Genomic DNA, 8,708 nt, shown 5'->3' on the forward strand with positions numbered 1-8,708 from the left:
GGGGAGGAGTAGCCTCCCCCAGCCTCTGGAAATGCTTTCTTGGGCACAGATGTGCCCAATTCTGCATAAGCCAGTCTACACCGGTTCAGGGACCCCTTTGCCCCTGCTCTGGCGCGAAACTGGACAAAGGAAAGGGGAGTGACCACTCCCCTGACCTGCACCTCCCCTGGGAGGTGTCCAGAGCTCCTCCAGTGTGCTCCAGACCTCTGCCATCTTGGAAACAGAGGTGCTGCTGTCACACTGGACTGCTCTGAGTGGCCAGTGCCACCAGGTGACGTCAGAGACTCCTGCTGATAGGCTCCTTCAGGTGTTAGTAGCCTATCCTCTCTCCTAGGTAGCCAAACCCTCTTTTCTGGCTATTTAGGGTCTCTGTCTCTGGGGAAACTTTAGATAACGAATGCAAGAGCTCATCCGAGTTCCTCTGCATCTCTCTCTTCACCTTCTGATAAGGAATCGACTGCTGACCGCGCTGGAAGCCTGCAAACCTGCAACATAGTAGCAAAGACGACTACTGCAACTCTGTAACGCTGATCCTGCCGCCTTCTCGACTGTTTTCCTGCTTGTGCATGCTGTGGGTGTAGCCTGCCTCCTCTCTGCACCAGAAGCTCCGAAGAAATCTCCCGTGGGTCGACGGAATCTTCCCCCTGCAACCGCAGGCACCAAAAAGCTGCATTACCGGTCCCTTGGGTCTCCTCTCAGCACGACGAGCGAGGTCCCTCGAATCCAGCGACTCTGTCCAAGTGACCCCCACAGTCCAGTGACTCTTCAGTCCAAGTTTGGTGGAGGTAAGTCCTTGCCTCACCTCGCTGGGCTGCATTGCTGGGAACCGTGACTTTGCAGCTGCTCCGGCCCCTGTGCACTTCCGGCGGAAATCCTTTGTGCACAGCCAAGCCTGGGTCCACGGCACTCTAACCTGCATTGCATGACTTTCTAAGTTGGTCTCCGGCGACGTGGGACTCCTTTGTGCAACTTCGGCGAGCACCGTTTCATGCATCCTTGTAGTGCCTGTTTCTGGCACTTCTCCGGGTGCTACCTGCTTCAGTGAGGGCTCTTTGTCTTGCTCGACGTCCCCTCTCTCTTCAGGTCCAATTTGCGACCTCTTGGTCCTTCCTGGGCCCCAGCAGCGTCCAAAAACGCCAAACACACGATTTGCAGCTAGCAAGGCTTGTTGGCGTTCTTTCGGCGGGAAAACACTTCTGCACGACTCTCCACGGCGAGTGGGATCCGTCCACTAAAGGGGAAGTCTCTAGCCCTTTTTGTTCCTGCAGAAACCTCAGCTTCTTCTGTCCAGTAGAAGCTTCTTTTCACCCGCAGCTGGCATTTCCTGGGCATCTGCCCATCTCCGACTTGCTTGTGACTTTTGGACTTGGTCCCCTTGTTCCACATGTACCCTAGATTGGAAATCCACAGTTGTTGCATTGCTGGTTTGTGTCTTTCCTGCATTATTCCTCTAACACGACTACTTTGTCCTTAGGGGAACTTTAGTGCACTTTGCACTCACTTTTCAGGGTCTTGGGGAGGGTTATTTTTCTAACTCTCACTATTTTCTAATAGTCCCAGCGACCCTCTACAAGGTCACATAGGTTTGGGGTCCATTCGTGGTTCGCATTCCACTTCTGGAGTATATGGTTTGTGTTGCCCCTATCCCTATGTTTCCCCATTGCATCCTATTGTAACTATACATTGTTTGCACTGTTTTCTAAGACTATACTGCATATTTTTGCTATTGTGTATATATATCTTGTGTATATTTCTTATCCTCTCACTGAGGGTACACTCTAAGATACTTTGGCATATTGTCATAAAAATAAAGTACCTTTATTTTTAGTATAACTGTGTATTGTGTTTTCTTATGATATTGTGCATATGACACTAGGTGGTACTGTAGTAGCTTCACACGTCTCCTAGTTCAGCCTAAGCTGCTCTGCTAAGCTACCATTATCTATCAGCCTAAGCTGCTAGACACCCTATACACTAATAAGGGATAACTGGACCTGGTGCAAGGTGCAAGTACCCCTTGGTACTCACTACAAGCCAGTCCAGCCTCCTACAGTGTTACACCCTCTCCCTTTGGAAAATGGTGTGAAGGCAGGGGAGGAGTAGCCTCCCCCAGCCTCTGGAAATGCTTTCTTGGGCACAGATGTGCCCAATTCTGCATAAGCCAGTCTACACCGGTTCAGGGGACCCCTTAGCCCTGCTCTGGCGCGAAACTGGACAAAGGAAAGGGGAGTGACCACTCCCCTGACCTGCACCTCCCCTGGGAGGTGTCCAGAGCTCCTCCAGTGTGCTCCAGACCTCTGCCATCTTGGAAACAGAGGTGCTGCTGGCACACTGGACTGCTCTGAGTGGCCAGTGCCACCAGGTGACGTCAGAGACTCCTTGTGATAGGCTCCTTCAGGTGTTGCTAGCCTATCCTCTCTCCTAAGGAGCCAAACCCTCTTTTCTGGCTATTTAGGGTCTCTGGGGAAATTTTAGATAAGGAATGCAAGAGCTCATCTGAGTTACTCTGCATCTCTCTCTTCACCTTCTGCCAAGGAATCGACTGCTGACCGCGCTGGAAGCCTGCAACACTGCAACAAAGTAGCAAAGACGACTACTGCAACTCTGTAATGCTGATCCTGCCGCCTTCTCGACTGTTTTCCTGGTGGTGCATGCTGTGGGGGTAGTCTGCCTCCTCTCTGTACTAGAAGCTCCGAAGAAATCTCCCGTGGGTCGACGGAATCTTCCCCCTGCAACCGCAGGCACCAAAAAGCTGCATTACCGGTCCCTTGGGTCTCCTCTCAGCACAACGAGTGAGGTCCCTCGAATCCAGCAACTCTGTCCAAGTGACTCCCACAGTCCAGTGACTCTTCAGTCCAAGTTTGGAGGAGGTAAGTCCTTGCCTCACCTCGCTAGACTGCATTGCTGGGAACCGCGACTTTTGCAGCTACTCCGGCCTCCGTGCACTTCCGGCGGAAATCCTTTGTGCACAGTCCAGCCTGGGTCCACGGCACTCTAAACTGCATTGCACGACCTCCTAAGTTGTTCTCCGGCAACTTCTTTGTGCGACTTCGGGTTAGCACCGTTTCACGCATCCTTGTAGTGCCTGTTTCTGGCACTTCTCCGGGTGCTACCTGCTGCTAAGAGGGCTCTTTGTCTTGCTCGAAGTCCCCTCTACCTCCTGGTCCAATTTGCGACCTCCTGGTCTCTCCTGGGCCACAGCAGCATCCAAAAACGCTAACCACACGATTTGCAGCTAGCAAGGCTTGTTGGCGTTCTTTCGGCAGGAAAACACTTCTGCCCGACTCTCCACGGCAAGAGGGATCCGTCCACCAAAGGGGAAGTCTCTAGCCCTTTTCGTTCCTGCAGAAACCTCAGCTTCTTCTGTCCAGTAGAAGCTTCTTTGCATCCACATCTGGCATTTCCTGGGCATATGCCCATCTCCGACTTGCTTGTGACTTTTGGACTTGGTCCCCTTGTTCCACAGGTACCCCAGATTGGAAATCCAGTGTTGTTGCATTGTTGGTTTGTGTCTTTCCTGCATTATTCCTCTAACACAACTTCTTTATCCTTAGGGGAACTTTAGTGCACTTTGCACTCACTTTTCAGGGTCTTGGGGAGGGTTATTTTTCTAACTCTCACTATTTTCTAATAGTCCCATCGACCCTCTACAAGGTCACATAGGTTTGGGGTCCATTCGTGGTTCGCATTCCACTTTTGGAGTATATGGTTTGTGTTGCCCCTATCCCTATGTGTCCCATTGCATCCTATTGTAACTATACATTGTTTGCACTGTTTTCTAAGACTATACTGCATATTTTTGCTATTGTGTATATATATCTTGTGTATATTTCCTATCCTCTCACTGAGGGTACACTCTAAGATACTTTGGCATATTGTCATAAAAATAAAGTACCTTTATTTTTAGTATAACTGTGTATTGTGTTTTCTTATGATATTGTGCAAGTGACACTTGTGGTACTGTAGTAGCTTCACACGTCTCCTAGTTCAGCCTAAGCTGCTCTGCTAAGCTACCATTATCTATCAGCCTAAGCTGCTAGACACCCTATACACTAATAAGGGATAACTGGGCCTGGTGCAAGGTGCAAGTACCCCTTAGTACTCACTACAAGCCAGTCCAGCCTCCTACAAGCTCTCTCTCATAACTCTGATTGGCTGTTCCCAACCAATCAGTGTGAAGGTGTGTTTCACAAAACTGAAAATGTGTTGGTATGACTGAGGGATGAGGAATGAGGAGTAGGGATGATGGATGAGGAGTAGGGATGATGGCTAAGGCATGAGAAGTAGGGATGATGGATGAGGAGTAGGGATGATGGACGAGAAGCAGAGATGATGGATGAGAAGTAGGGATGATGGATGAGAAGTAGGGATGATGTATGATGGATGAAAAGTAGGTATGATGGATGAGAAGTAGGGATGATGGATGAGAAGTGAGAAGTAGGGATGATGTATGATGGATGAGAAGCAGGGATGAGGAGTAGGGATGATGGATGAGAAGCAGGGATGATGGATGAGAAGTAGGGGTGATGGATGAGAAGTAGGGATGATGTATGATGGATGAGAAGTAGGGATGATGGATGAGAAGTAGGGATGATATATTATGGATGAGAATTAGGGATGATGGATGAGAAGTAGGGATGATGGAAGAGAAATAGGGATGATGGAAGAGAAGCAGGGATGATGGATGAGAAGTAGGGATGATGGAAGAGAAGTAAGGATGATGGATGAGGAGTAGGGATAATATATGATGGATGAGAAGTAGGGATGATGGATGAGAAGTAGGGATGATGGAAGAGAAATAGGGATGATGGATGAGAAGCAGGGATGATGGATGAGAAGCAGGGTTGAGAAGTAGGGATGAGGAGTGAGGATGTCCTAAAATGGATGCTGTACATGCTGCAGGGAGCGGGGGATAGGTGGTGTAGGGCCGGGAAGCCGGAGCTGAGGTGGAAGGAAAGTAAACTACTTCCAATTTAGATCAGTTTATCATTTGTGAGTGAGTTCACTGGCAGATGAGTACATGTATTGTGATATCTGAGTCTGAATTTGAGGAGTGAGAAACAAAAAAGAAATTGGTGCATTATCTGCATGGATGTTCTGAAGCTGGAAATGAGGATGGAATGCTTTCTGGTAGGACCAGCGAGGAACAATGTAACTCACTCAAAAATTCAACGATTAAAGAATTTATTTAAGAAAAGGATAATGGCCGTAAGAATGGCACTAGTGAGACACAACAGTAGTTAGCTGTAAATTCTGGGTCAGCAGTCTTTTTAGTAGAGGTAAAAGTCATTCCGATTTGAATCAGTCGTCCAGAGGATATGTCCAACCTTTAGACTGAATTGTGCATTTTTAAGGTAAAAGCACAAAAGGTGTCAGAAGTGTTGTTTATATCCTAATTGTAATTATAAGCATTGTCTGCACTGACTGCCAAACACTATAAACCGCTATATAGAAAAATGGCTACCAAGATACACTTTTAACTCACAACTCCTGAACAAATTTGCGTTTTTTGTTTCAATTTGTTCAGAGTCAATTCAGTCCAGCTAATTGTTAGAAACAACATTTTTGCAGGATCAATATTTATCTCTTGCATTTTTAACATCATTGAATTAACTTGTGTAGGAAATGACCGTCTTTTTTGTGTGATGCCTCCTCAGCCTATGTCCTGTCTGTTTTGCTAGCTGTAAACTCTTGCCCACTGCTAAACAAGAGTAAAGTGCTTGTGCCCCGACTTTAAAAGTGTCGATATCGGCTTAAACCCATGTGGCACAATTTACTTTCCAATACAGCCATCTTCAATGGTGCACAATTGTACCCCTGTCATGGACTGCAGCTCCTATTGTGCCAGTGAAAACATTGCATCATTCATACTCTTTGTAGTGTGGCAGCAGCATTCACTGCTTGTCAATAGTGTTAGTGTGTCTGTCTTAAAAGCTTGCAAGGACACAATGCCTCAAAGATAAATGAATGTAGGGCTTTTGTTATTAGAAGTACATATAACACATTTTAAACAATGTAAGGTTATTAAAAAGATATCAAAATCTTCAGGAGAGAAAAGAGGTATGTACTCAAGTATGTCCTCCATCTACCTAGGCAGCTATCACACAAGATAGTTGAGAATTCCAAGCTATGGTCACTTCTGTCTTTTCACATTTAAGAATAAGTAGGATAGGGTCATAAAAAGACATTTAAGCGGACTTCTCATCCACAACATATGAGTTGCCTCTGGACCTAGCACATCAATAGTGTGAGCTACTGTTGGAATAGCATGAGATTAGTGGCTACCTGGTGGGTGTGTGTACAAAGTTAAAGCCCATGAACCTCTATGTTTCGCAGGGTGTAGGAAAGTACCATCTTGCCTGGCATGTTACCCCCATTTTTCACTGTATATATGTTGTTTTAGTTGTATGTGTCACTGGGACCCTGGTAACCCAGGGCCCCAGTGCTCATAAGTGTGCCTGAATGTGTTACCTGTGTAGTGACTAACTGTCTCACTGAGGCTCTGCTAACCAGAACCTCAGTGGTTATGCTCTCTCATTACTTTCAAATTGTCACTAACAGGCTAGTGACCAATTTTACCAATTTACATTGGCTTACTGGAACACCCTTATAATTCCCTAGTATATGGTACTGAGGTACCCAGGGTATTGGGGTTCCAGGAGATCCCTATGGGCTGCAGCATTTCTTTTGCCACCCATAGGGATCTCTGACAATTCTTACACAGGCCTGCCACTGCAGCCTGAGTGAAATAACGTCCACGTTATTTCACAGCCATTTTACACTGCACTTAAGTAACTTATAAGTCACCTATATGTCTAACCTTTACCTGGTAAAGGTTAGGTGCAAAGTTACTTAGTGTGAGGGCACCCTGGCACTAGCCAAGGTGCCCCCACATTGTTCAGAGCCAATTCCCTGAACTTTGTGAGTGCGGGGACACCATTACACGCGTGCACTACATATAGGTCACTACCTATATGTAGCTTCACAATGGTAACTCCGAATATGGCCATGTAACATGTCTATGATCATGGAATTGCCCCCTCTATGCCATCCTGGCATAGTTGGCACAATCCCATGATCCCAGTGGTCTGTAGCACAGACCCTGGTACTGTCAAACTGCCCTTCCTGGGGTTTCTCTGCAGCTGCTGCTGCTGCCAACCCCTCAGACAGGCATCTGCCCTCCTGGGGTCCAGCCAGGCCTGGCCCAGGATGGCAGAACAAAGAACTTCCTCTGAGAGAGGGTGTGACACCCTCTCCCTTTGGAAAATGGTGTGAAGGCAGGGGAGGAGTAGCCTCCCCCAGCCTCTGGAAATGCTTTCTTGGGCACAGATGTGCCCAATTCTGCATAAGCCAGTCTACACCGGTTCAGGGACCCCTTAGCCCCTGCTCTGGGGCGAAACTGGACAAAGGAAAGGGGAGTGACCACTCCCCTGACCTGCACCTCCCCTGGGAGGTGTCCAGAGCTCCTCCAGTGTGCTCCAGACCTCTGCCATCTTGGAAACAGAGGTGCTGCTGGCACACTGGACTGCTCTGAGTGGCCAGTGCCACCAGGTGACGTCAGAGACTCCTGCTGATAGGCTCCTTCAGGTGTTAGTAGCCTATCCTCTCTCCTAGGTAGCCAAACCCTCTTTTCTGGCTATTTAGGGTCTCTGTCTCTGGGGAAACTTTAGATAACGAATGCAACAGCTCATCCGAGTTCCTCTGCATCTCTCTCTTCACCTTCTGATAAGGAATCGACTGCTGACCGCGCTGGAAGCCTGCAAACCTGCAACATAGTAGCAAAGACGACTACTGCAACTCTGTAACGCTGATCCTGCCGCCTTCTCGACTGTTTTCCTGCTTGTGCATGCTGTGGGGGTAGCCTGCCTCCTCTCTGCACCAGAAGCTCCGAAGAAATCTCCCGTGGGTCGACGGAATCTTCCCCCTGCAACCGCAGGCACCAAAAAATCTGCATTACCGGTCCCTTGGGTCTCCTCTCAGCACGACGAGCGAGGTCCCTCGAATACAGCGACTCTGTCCAAGTGACCACCACAGTCCAGTGACTCTTCAGTCCAAGTTTGGTGGAGGTAAGTCCTTGCCTCACCTCGTTGGGCTGCATTGCTGGGAACCGCGACTTTGCAGCTACTCCGGGCCCTGTGCACTTCCGGCGGAAATCCTTTGTGCACAGCCAAGCCTGGGTCCACGGCACTCTAACCTGCATTGCACGACTTTCTAAGTTGGTCTCCGGCGACGTGGGACTCCTTTGTGCAACTTCGGCGAGCACCGTTTCACGCATCCTCGTAGTGCCTGTTTCTGGCACTTATTTGGGTGCTACCTGCTTCAGTGAGGGCTCTTTGTCTTGCTCGACGTGCCCTCTCTCTTCAGGTCCAATTTGCGACCTTCTGGTCCCTCCTGGGCCCCAGCAGCGTCCAAAAACGCCAAACGCATAATTTGCGTCTAGCAAGGCTTGTTGGCGTTCTTTTGGCGGGAAAACACTTTTGCACGACTCTCCAAGGCAAGAGGGATCCGTCCACCAAAGGGGAAGTCTCTAGCCCTTTTCGTTCCTGCAGAAACCTCAGCTTCTTCTGTCAAGTCGAAGCTTCTTTGCACCCACAGCTGGCATTTCCTGGGCATCTGCCCATCTCCGACTTGCTTGTGACTTTTGGACTTGGTCCCCTTGTTCCACAGTTACCCTAGATTGGAAATCCACAGTTGTTGCATTGCTGGTT

This window comes from Pleurodeles waltl, chromosome 2_2 (genome assembly GCF_031143425.1).
Source record: "Pleurodeles waltl isolate 20211129_DDA chromosome 2_2, aPleWal1.hap1.20221129, whole genome shotgun sequence".
NCBI classification, from domain to species: Eukaryota; Metazoa; Chordata; class Amphibia; order Caudata; family Salamandridae; genus Pleurodeles; species Pleurodeles waltl.